At 34.5% G+C, this 10,122-nt stretch overlaps 1 pseudogene; it reads right to left on the reverse strand.

Moving 5' to 3' along the window:
* Nucleotides 1-846: 846 nt before the first annotated feature.
* On the reverse strand, nucleotides 847-2,441 carry LOC128210664 (uncharacterized; annotated as a pseudogene).
* Nucleotides 2,442-10,122: the final 7,681 nt, after the last annotated feature.

The following is a 10,122-nucleotide window of genomic DNA, read 5'->3' on the forward strand; positions in this document are numbered from 1 at the left end:
ATAATTTGATAGCACGGACAATGCATCTTTATTAAATTGTCAAACGAGAATGGTATATAACATAGAATATTACCTTTATAGGAATACTTCACTTAACGGGATAACAGAACGTTCACCTTTTTTTCTGTGACATATAATGATATTATTATCTCGTATAATTTGGTGAACACTTTGCTACGAAATACACAAGAGATCATATATGATAATTTTAATTTCGTTTCTAAAGGACTTAACATCAATATTCACTTTTTGAAAGTCTGCATTCAAAACTTTGGAAATTTCTTGGAAATAAATGGAAAAGAATTTTACAAATGGGCCGCGTCGCGACAAAACCTGTCTTAATGACCAAAATATCGATTTTGAGTTTTCTACATTTTTATATACGTGTGTTTATAACAATAAAAACTATGTAATTTTATTTTTGATATCTTGTAAACTTTTCGATATTTTCCACTTTAAGTGACACAGGGTAAACGTCGATTTTATGAAAACGCGTGACGTTATGACGTGAAATACCAACAACTGACGTAAAAACGTTGTGATAATGAAGCAAACACCTGTCTTCATGAGTAAATATATTCATAAGAATATTACTGACATAGACCGTTTAATTGTTTTATTTTCAATTTTTATTTCGTTGCTTAGCAACATATGAACAAATAAGAATAACAGGAATCATAGCATCAGAATGCAAAAAAAAACTGCTTTTTAAAAACAAATCAACAACTTCATTTCCTTTCAATATCACTTTATTAGAGTTATTGTTTGAAATATATATGCATCTACAAAAGATGTCGTGAATTTACATTAACAATAGAACAATCATCGGCGACAAGGCATACGCAGCTATAAAGTGTTTGGTACGGGGCATAAAATGTCCTGGTACGGAGGCCGAACGTATGGTCGGACGTATTTATATAATGATTCTTGTCGGGGATGGCTAAATCCTGCAGCTTGAACAACATCCGGTCGGGCTTGGGTCTCGAACCGGAAGGCAGGATCCTTTAGAACGTTCAGCGTGTCCTCCTCTGCATATCGCGACGTTCTTACTACAACGACACCAGGCTCAGTGGACGAAAATCGAAAGTACTGGTACTTCCTGAAATTTAATCGTGCATGACACTTGATTAACAAGCGATTTTCATTAATTAATAAACGGAGATTGGCTACTTATTACATACTGTAACATTTGCGGTTATTATTTATATATGGGTTTTTAGTCAATCGTAAAACCATAATCATTATGTAGAAGTTATGGGACTTTTATGAGTTATAATTGAACGTGATGTTACCTTATTCCATCGTGTGCTTTGAAATGATCGCCAAGGAAGCCTTTCCAGTTTCTCCAAGACCATGCTGGATAACGAACCGCTGTGTTAAAATATGAGGATTTGTTCACAACTCCTCCAGCTGATCCAGGCTTTCACAGTCCGTTCTCCTGTACAATCGCTTCACATTTCCAAACCCACTATCCACGAGGCATTTTGCATGTCCTGCAAGAGTTTGATAAACGGATTTATTAATTAAGAGCATGTGTATTTTGCACGATGTTAAAGTTGCAGAAACAAAAATACGATGTTGTCAAAGCAGCAGGAGAATAAAATCTTAATATAAGCAAATGTGAATACACATCCATATATTCGTATTCAAGAAATCGTTATATGTTCATGCATATATTTTTACTATAATGACGAAGCTGGTATTTGCATAAGATACTCAATGGTACTGTGCTGTCCGGTCATGACTCTCCACATGAAGTAGCCCACGAGATACTAATTCTTATTCTGACCTGTAATGCGAAAAAATACATAAATGTGTGTAATTAATTTCCTGTACAGAATGTTTCGCCCACTTACGCGCAACTTAAAGCAGAAACACACGTAAACGCACACACGCACAAAACTGCAAAGGTGCGACATTGTAAATGTTACGGACAATTACCATTAGAAATAGGAGGGACGGGCGTAGAGTTAGAGTGTCTGCTTTCCGACAAAGAGGTGCAAAGTCCGATCACCAGTCGGGAAACATTCTTGTGACCACTCATATTTACACACAGTACTGGTAAGTTCAAGCAAGGAAATTAACTCGAGAGTTACTCTATAAGCTATCAGCTTTCGTCACAATTAAACGAAAATAAACTGGTATGCTATTAATAAATTTTATACGATTTGTGAAAGATTTGTTTTGTGTTTAAATTTACCTGGACAATTATCGGCGTGGATGGAGCAAGACGTTGATTGGCCGCCGTAGTTTTGAAGGGCCCAGTCTACCATTGAAATGACGGCATGTGGTCCGTGCGATTTCGAACCGTCTTTCCCCATGGTCTCGTTCTCGTCGATGAGGAAATTCAGCTGGTGTGGGTCGCCATCTATTCGGAATCCAAATATACTGATCTTCCGAAGGGACAAGAAGAATAAGGGCCCCATTTGTCTGTAGTAATGCGGCAGGCTAACACTTTGGGCAAAGTCAAACCTGAAATGGTGGTACCGCTCACATTCAGCGGTGTGACGCGTCTCCGTACTGCGACGTAAACAGTCATTGTACAACTCCCGTTCCTGAAAAAATGTTATAATCGGCTCTTTCATTTACCTTGAATATAACTCACTTTTACCAGAAATTGACATTGTCGTATAATAATAACTGAGAATAGCAGACTCGTATTTGTGATTTAAGTAAGTATGCACATCATGATTTATGTACATAAATAAAACTATAACGGTGGGGGAGTCTAGTGGATAGTTGTGCACCTCTCACCTTAAAGGTCATGGGTTCGATCCACTACACGGGTACTTTCTTATTGCTTCTCGAGAAAGGAAATTGATGCGGCAGTTATTCATATTATCATCACAAAAAAATTCTTTGGCATACAAAAAAAACTTTGTACTTTACCTGTTGTGCCTTCGTTATATGAGCGCTGTATGCATCCGCCGCTTCTTTTTTGTCGTCTTCCTCGACAGCGTCCATCACGCGTTTCCTGATTTTTTCGCATGTAGCACAGACGTCGTCACGCAGAGATGCGATTTTGATATGGAGTACACATGTCGACCAAATTGTCTTGAAGGCGATCAGCTTCACACATCGAATGGGAACCACCGAATCTACAGCCTGTTTCTCATATTCTTTGAATGTCTTCAGTTTCGTTTCGCTTGCAGGATGATAAGTTGGCGGAATATTGTCTCGCCCTCTTTGAGCTGCAGGCATTGGTAACCCCTCACGTTCTGCATAGTTCAGGAGAAACTTTACCACGCGCTGCACATCGTCAAACGTTAGGGCGTGCTTGAGCCGTCTTCCAGTGTTTCCATGGGTCCTTGGAACGATCCCATTTGTTGCCATGTGCGCCATTAGACCTTGTAAGGCACTTCTTCCTATGTCATAGCAGAGGTGAAATGTTCTCCTGCAAACAATGGACCAATTAAATTTAAATGTATAACGCATCCGTTGTCTCTTTTTTCCTTTCTTAGTTGTTGCCGTGGCGCGGTCGTCTTGTAAGATGGCCATAATATACATTTCTTTTTCATTTGTGTCCATTTCTCTTAAGTTAAGTATGTGTTCATACACATTTCCTACATTAAGCTGTTGTGAACATTTCCTTTGACAACCACATCCATCTTTACACATTTTCTTTATATCTGTAAGCTCACAATTTTCAGCCACTTCAATATCGCTTTCATCTAATTCAGCCTCTCCATTGCCATCACTGTCTGTATCTTCATCTACGATTTCTTGCTGCAAAATATAATCCCTCACACGTCCTTCCAATATCCCGTCAATTGTGTCAATATCATCGTTGTCGACTTCATTATCAACTTAACACGACTCGCCTAACTCTTGTGATGCAAATGGTGTGGAAACTGGCGTTCTTCCAAAATGATTTGAGTACACACTCTCTAACTCCTGAAAATATATTATAGGAAAAACCTCATTATATCTGTCATAAGAACCGGGTAGTTTTGTATTATTTGAACCATTTTATTTTCAAAATTTATCAAGGATAAAACAATATATACCAACACACTTTAGTGGAAATGTGATTAAAGCAAAAAAAAAGGTATAGCTCATATCAGGAATTGAACTTAAGTCTCCCGGGTGCTGCACGATGATCTTTCCACTGGGCCACCGTCTGTTCATTTTAACACTCAATTAACGTTATATATTACATCAACTCTTGGTAATAACATCGATATAATGACTCGACACTTTTTCCATCTCATTTTAAACATGATATTTCGTTTTTTGAACATATTTATTCGTTTAGTGAACATATCTATTGGAATAGCATATTACAGTACTGTACAACATACTAAACAATATAAATTCAAATACAGTAAAACAAAGAGATTTTCATTTTGAATGTCATTGCATCAAAATACGAATAAAATAATAATAATTCTCATTTATAAAACGTAACGATGTCCAATTATAAATGTATATATTGACGGGTTGAGTTTAAGACAGGGAATAAGTTAACTTAACCAGTTTTAAGGGATGTTATGATGCCGATATAAGGTGATGTATGCATTTAACGTTATTTATTTACATGTTATACCTAAGTGCAAATTTATGGTAAAACCAAATTTACGCCCTCCTTTGACAGAACAAAATAATGAAATACATAAAAAGATAACTTACCTCCAACTCTGCATCCATATTAACACATCTAAGTCAATAACCTATACAAATATCTATTTTTTCTTCAGTGTTTACAAATATAACTTCTCACTTCCTGGATAAAATACGTGACGTCATTTAATTCCGGTTTTCCATAAAACGTCATCAATGTCATTAAGACAGGTTTTGTCGCGACGCGGCACAAATATATTTTCATTTCGTGTTTTCATTCACTTGAATTATTTAACAATTTTGTTAATTGCTGTTTTTCAACATTTGGGCGTTGAAATGGGCGTACATTATTTAAGTAAGTATTTAAGTCAAATATAACCTAGTATTTAGAACTGATTATATTCTGTATTGAGCAGATAAGCAGCCGTCAAACTAATTTCTTGAACACTTTTGATTATCCAAAACAGTTAAATGTGCATCACTTTCAGTGGAAGTCACTATTATCAAAAACTTGGACATTTCTAATATGTGTTGGATTGTAACAGTCTGTACGAGCTAAAACACCCTGAACAAAACGAGTTATACGATAATTATGAAGTGCAATATGAATTCATATTGTATTGAATGCTTTAATCCACATGATGTAATGGACCAAATAGACGCTATTTTGAAAAATATGCGTAATACCGTATCCTGTTTTTTTCATAGAGGCTATGTTGCTCAATGTGTTGCTTTTATCGAGAACTCGGGTGTTTATTGTTAGCTTCTAGACTGCAATGCTCCCAGATATATAGTTTTGCATTACACTTCAATTCGCATATGTTGTGTAGCAGGTTCATGCGATCGTCCCTTCCTGCCATAAAATGTTGTTTAATATACCACCTTTTGTGGTACCTAAGCCACAACCTTGTGTTCGATGCAAGTATGGGGTATCTTGCTGTAGCATTTTCAGTTAACTCGGGTAATTTAAAAGCATCCTCGATTTTCTTCGTAAAAGTCTCGTGTTTCATAATGTGACATTAATATGCCTTTTGCCAAGTTTTCCTTTGACAATTAAGTTTACTGAAAACAAGAGCCGTCGTAAGACAGCGCGCTTGACTACGCCGCTATGACTTAGAATACAATAACGATGTAATAATACCAAGTTTGGTCTCTTAATGTCAAACCTAACTAAAATTATTTGATACATATTAAGGTGACTTTGATGCTGCCCTCCCACCAGCCCGCCCAAACAACGACGCAAGTCATTCAAATAACTTGATTTCCCATTATGAAAATGTTGTTAAGAATATACAAATATGCCTTTCAAAGGAAATTAAAAAAAAATCAAAAAAATCAAGGGCCATAACTTGTATTTAGGCTTAAAACGGAGTTATGTTTCTTGTTGTAAGATGGTCGTAAATAATTTTGAATTTTATTAAGTGCATTTAATGAACGGTATAGAAGTTTTTTTTATGAAAATCCCAACTTGCCCTTAACTTTTACTTGCCTAAAACTTTAACCTAAGTCAATCAGGGGCCATAACTTGTATTAAGAATATGGAGTTATGTAACCTCATTGGGTGATGGTCCTGAACAATTGTGTGAACTATTAAGTCAATTGAATGAAGGGTATAGAAGTTATTAAACAATATCCCAACCTGCCCTAAAACTTTTACCTAAGTTCCATAGTCAATCAGAGGCCATAATTTGAATAAAAGATAATATGGAGTTATCTAACCTCATGGCTCTGAACATCTGTGTGAAGTATTAAGTCAATTGAATGAATGGTATTGGAGTTTTGAGTGAAAATCCCAACTTGCCCTAAAACTTTAACCTGCCCTAAAACTTTAACCTAAGTCGATTAGGGGCCATAACTTGTATTTAGGATAATATGGAGTTATGTAACCTCATTGTGGGATGGTCCTGAACAACTGTGTGAAGTATTAAGTCAATTGAACAAAGAATATAGAAGTTATTAATAAATATTCCAACTTGCCCTAAAACTTTAACCCAAGTTCAATAGTCAATCAGGGACCATAATCTGTGTAAAGAATAATATGGAGTTATCTAACCTCATCATGTGATGGCCCTAAACAACTGTGTGAAGTAATAAGTCAATTGAATATAGGGTATTGGACTTATAAGTGAAAATTCCAACTTGCACTAAAACTTTAACCGGACGCCGACGCCGGGGCGAGTAGTATTGCCCACCTATTCTTCGAATAGTCGAGCTAAAAACGATTCTGAAATGATACAATAACATAATGAGCATCTCGTGCCGATTAGAACAAATTATGCATAATAAACTAAAAGTATATATTATTGGCATGCCTTAACTGTTCATTAAGTATGATAATGTAACATGTTTGCCAGATTAGATTGTGTGGGCATTTTCAGCGAAATTATAATACAAAAGTAGATCATGACTTTTCAACACAGGGTAAATAAATACATATATTTTAAATAATACATTGAAAAAACATGGACATTTTTTACAAGAATCGAAATAACAAAATAAATAATCTTTAAAAATGCAAATTTTCACAGAAACATTTTGACGTAAATAATGACTTTAAATCCCTTCACTTCATGAGGTCACAATCGCTACTAGATAAAAAGTATAAACGTGCATTTTTTACGTAAACGCATATGGAATATTTAAGGTTTGCAACAATAATATACAAGCATATGCTATCCTATACAAATCGGAATATCTCAGTATCTGGCACGTTGCGTGGCCAGCAACGAGGTTTGTATGAGCAAATACAGAGTAGGCTCACTGTAGCATATATTAACAATAATGAACCACCAAGAACTGAAAGATCTTTGTCTAGGATTCGACAGGTTTGAATATTTGGGAAACAATAAGAGACAAATAAAGGTAAGCATTTGAAATAAACTATCCCATCCCGCTGGCTCCTTTCATCAGATTATTTCAAGATAATGGTAAATTGTTAAATAAGTCACTTTTTGACATTGATGGATTGGACCTGGGGTTCTTTTGAGATACTTATGACATATAACCGTAATTATACAATTTGATTGACTGTTCCATTCAGGTTGTTCTTAATACTAAATCGTCTATTTCAATCCAAGCCCTTCCAATTGTTCATTGAACAGTCGTTTTATTCTGCCAAACACCAGACGAAAATACTAGCCTCCAAGGAGTCACTGGTTGTTTATGCAAGTATACAAATAACAATAGGTGTGAATGTAAATATGTTCTAAGCGCTGATTTGTGTTATTAAAAGAACAATTGGAGCCTTTGTTCTTTCACACATCAATGTATGGCATCTTACAAATTATGCATACGTTTGGATCGCTCTGCATATTACATAGTTTTTTTTTTTCAAATACCTTACAAATGTACTGAATGATTGAATCTTTACTTATAACTTTTGGATTTAGCATCTTATAACATATTAAAGATGCTCTCAGGGTTTTAACGAGTTTTTATTTTTCATTTCACACGAAGCTTATTTATGATATAAATAGAACAAATCTACAAAATTTTATGATTAAAAAGTGAATTATTACAAATAGGATCTTATACAGGTAATATGAACAATTTAAATAAATTTAATAATCAAAAGTGTATAAGTTATAAAATTGCATATTATATTCATAGAAATATTTATTTAACGACATGTGTTGCTTTTATCAAGAACTTGACAGTTTATTGCTAGCTACTTCACTTCAACGATCGCTGATGTCTCATATTGTATCAAACTACTATTCGTAAATCTGATATATCAGTTCTATACGATCTTCTTTTACTGCTAGACAATCCTGTTTAAAATACAACATCCAATGCATTTATATGGTCATTTTGGTGTCGTTGTTACAGTGTTTTTTTCAGTCTCGAGTACTAAGTATTCTTTTATGTAACATCCTTTTCGAAACATGCTATAAATATGTGTTTCATAATGTGGCATAATGTGACCAACGCTATATGAGTGCGAACATGATAAACGATTCATATTTGACAAACCATTTTTCTTACGAATACTGAAATGTTACTATATAAATTAACATATTATCCATTAGTTCTTTTATGTAAAATAAGCTGAATATACAGATTAAGAGCCTTAATAGTCGGTTGAGTATGGTCAGATTTGCTTCTGCGGGTTTTTTAGCCACATTATAATATCAATGGTGATCATGACAGTTAAACTGAGTATATATTTTTGGAAGAATATTTTGTTTTAAAACAAATGAAAACATCTTCGAAAGGGCAATGTTTCAGAGGATCATTTTGACTAATAAACTTAACTTAATAAACATCTCGTCGCTAGTTAACAGCGCCACAAGCGCTTTTTGGTGAATATAAAACAAATTGCGTTTTTCATCGGTGTGCATGAACAATATCACTCAAGTGTTTCCTATCCAAGTAGGAAAACACGTTGCCTGGCTTGTCACGAGGCCTATATGAACACGTATCGGATTAGCTCGACCTAGAATGTATTACCAAATTATGAACCACCGATAAAACACACAACATATATTTATACTGATGCGTCTTCGGCCTTTGTTGTTTTTGTCTAGTTTAGGACTGGTTGGAATATTTGAGGGAAATCAAACAATCACACTTAGCATTTCAAATATTATATAATCATTTCAATTGTATTGAACACTCATAACAATCATTTCAAGAAAACGGTATATTTGACGTTCCTGACCTATTAACATTTCCTTGTTTGTGATTGACTGTTCCTTGCAGTGTTTTCTTAATTGAAATGTTTAATAAATTGCTGAGTCTTTCAAAATGTTGATTAAACAATGATTTATTCTGCGTTATTTCAGAAAGAAATTAAGCTATACGAACTATTGTAGAAACAATGGTACGGCTGGATGGCGGCGATGGTGTTGGTGGTGGAGTCAGTGGTGCTATTAGTGATACAAGTAGCACGTCCAATCAAACTGTATTCAGTTGTCAAAATTTGTTCAATAACATAACATATAATGAGGATCGAGCCTGCATTAAACTAAATTATACTAAAATTTTGGAAAATGTCCAAAGTTCAATTGCAGGAAAACGTAAGAATATTGATAGAGATTTATAAAGTAAATGAACAGACCATAAAAATGTACCTGTGGCAGTTTAAATATGTAGGACAATACCGAATATTGCCCTTAAAAACGGATTTGGGATTTATTTTTATATAAATCCTGGACCATAAAGATTAATGAAACTTTTAATTATCCATTATCCTATTATTGTTTTTAAATCTAAGAACTACATACACCAGAGCATGTCACCAGGTTCTTTAACCAATGCCTGAACCATAAAGAAATGTTAATGGAAATAATTTATACTTAAAATTGACTTCAATAAGCTTTCTACTGGTGTATGAAATGGGTCTAAATATGTTTTATGTCTGACTCGATAAACAGCTCCTTACGTAATAATGATTTATGTATACAAAGGGCTTCACTATGAAAGCCAAATTGGGTGAAATCATTTATAATGCATAAACAAGTACTATGTATCTTACCGGTTTTGTTTTGTCTTTGGAATATTCTTTATAAGCCATAATTGATCCTGTCATTTTTCTGTTACCCAAAAGTATACACTCAGAAT

The sequence above is a fragment of the Mya arenaria genome, chromosome 12 (assembly GCF_026914265.1).
Source record: "Mya arenaria isolate MELC-2E11 chromosome 12, ASM2691426v1".
In the NCBI taxonomy this organism is placed as follows: domain Eukaryota; kingdom Metazoa; phylum Mollusca; class Bivalvia; order Myida; family Myidae; genus Mya; species Mya arenaria.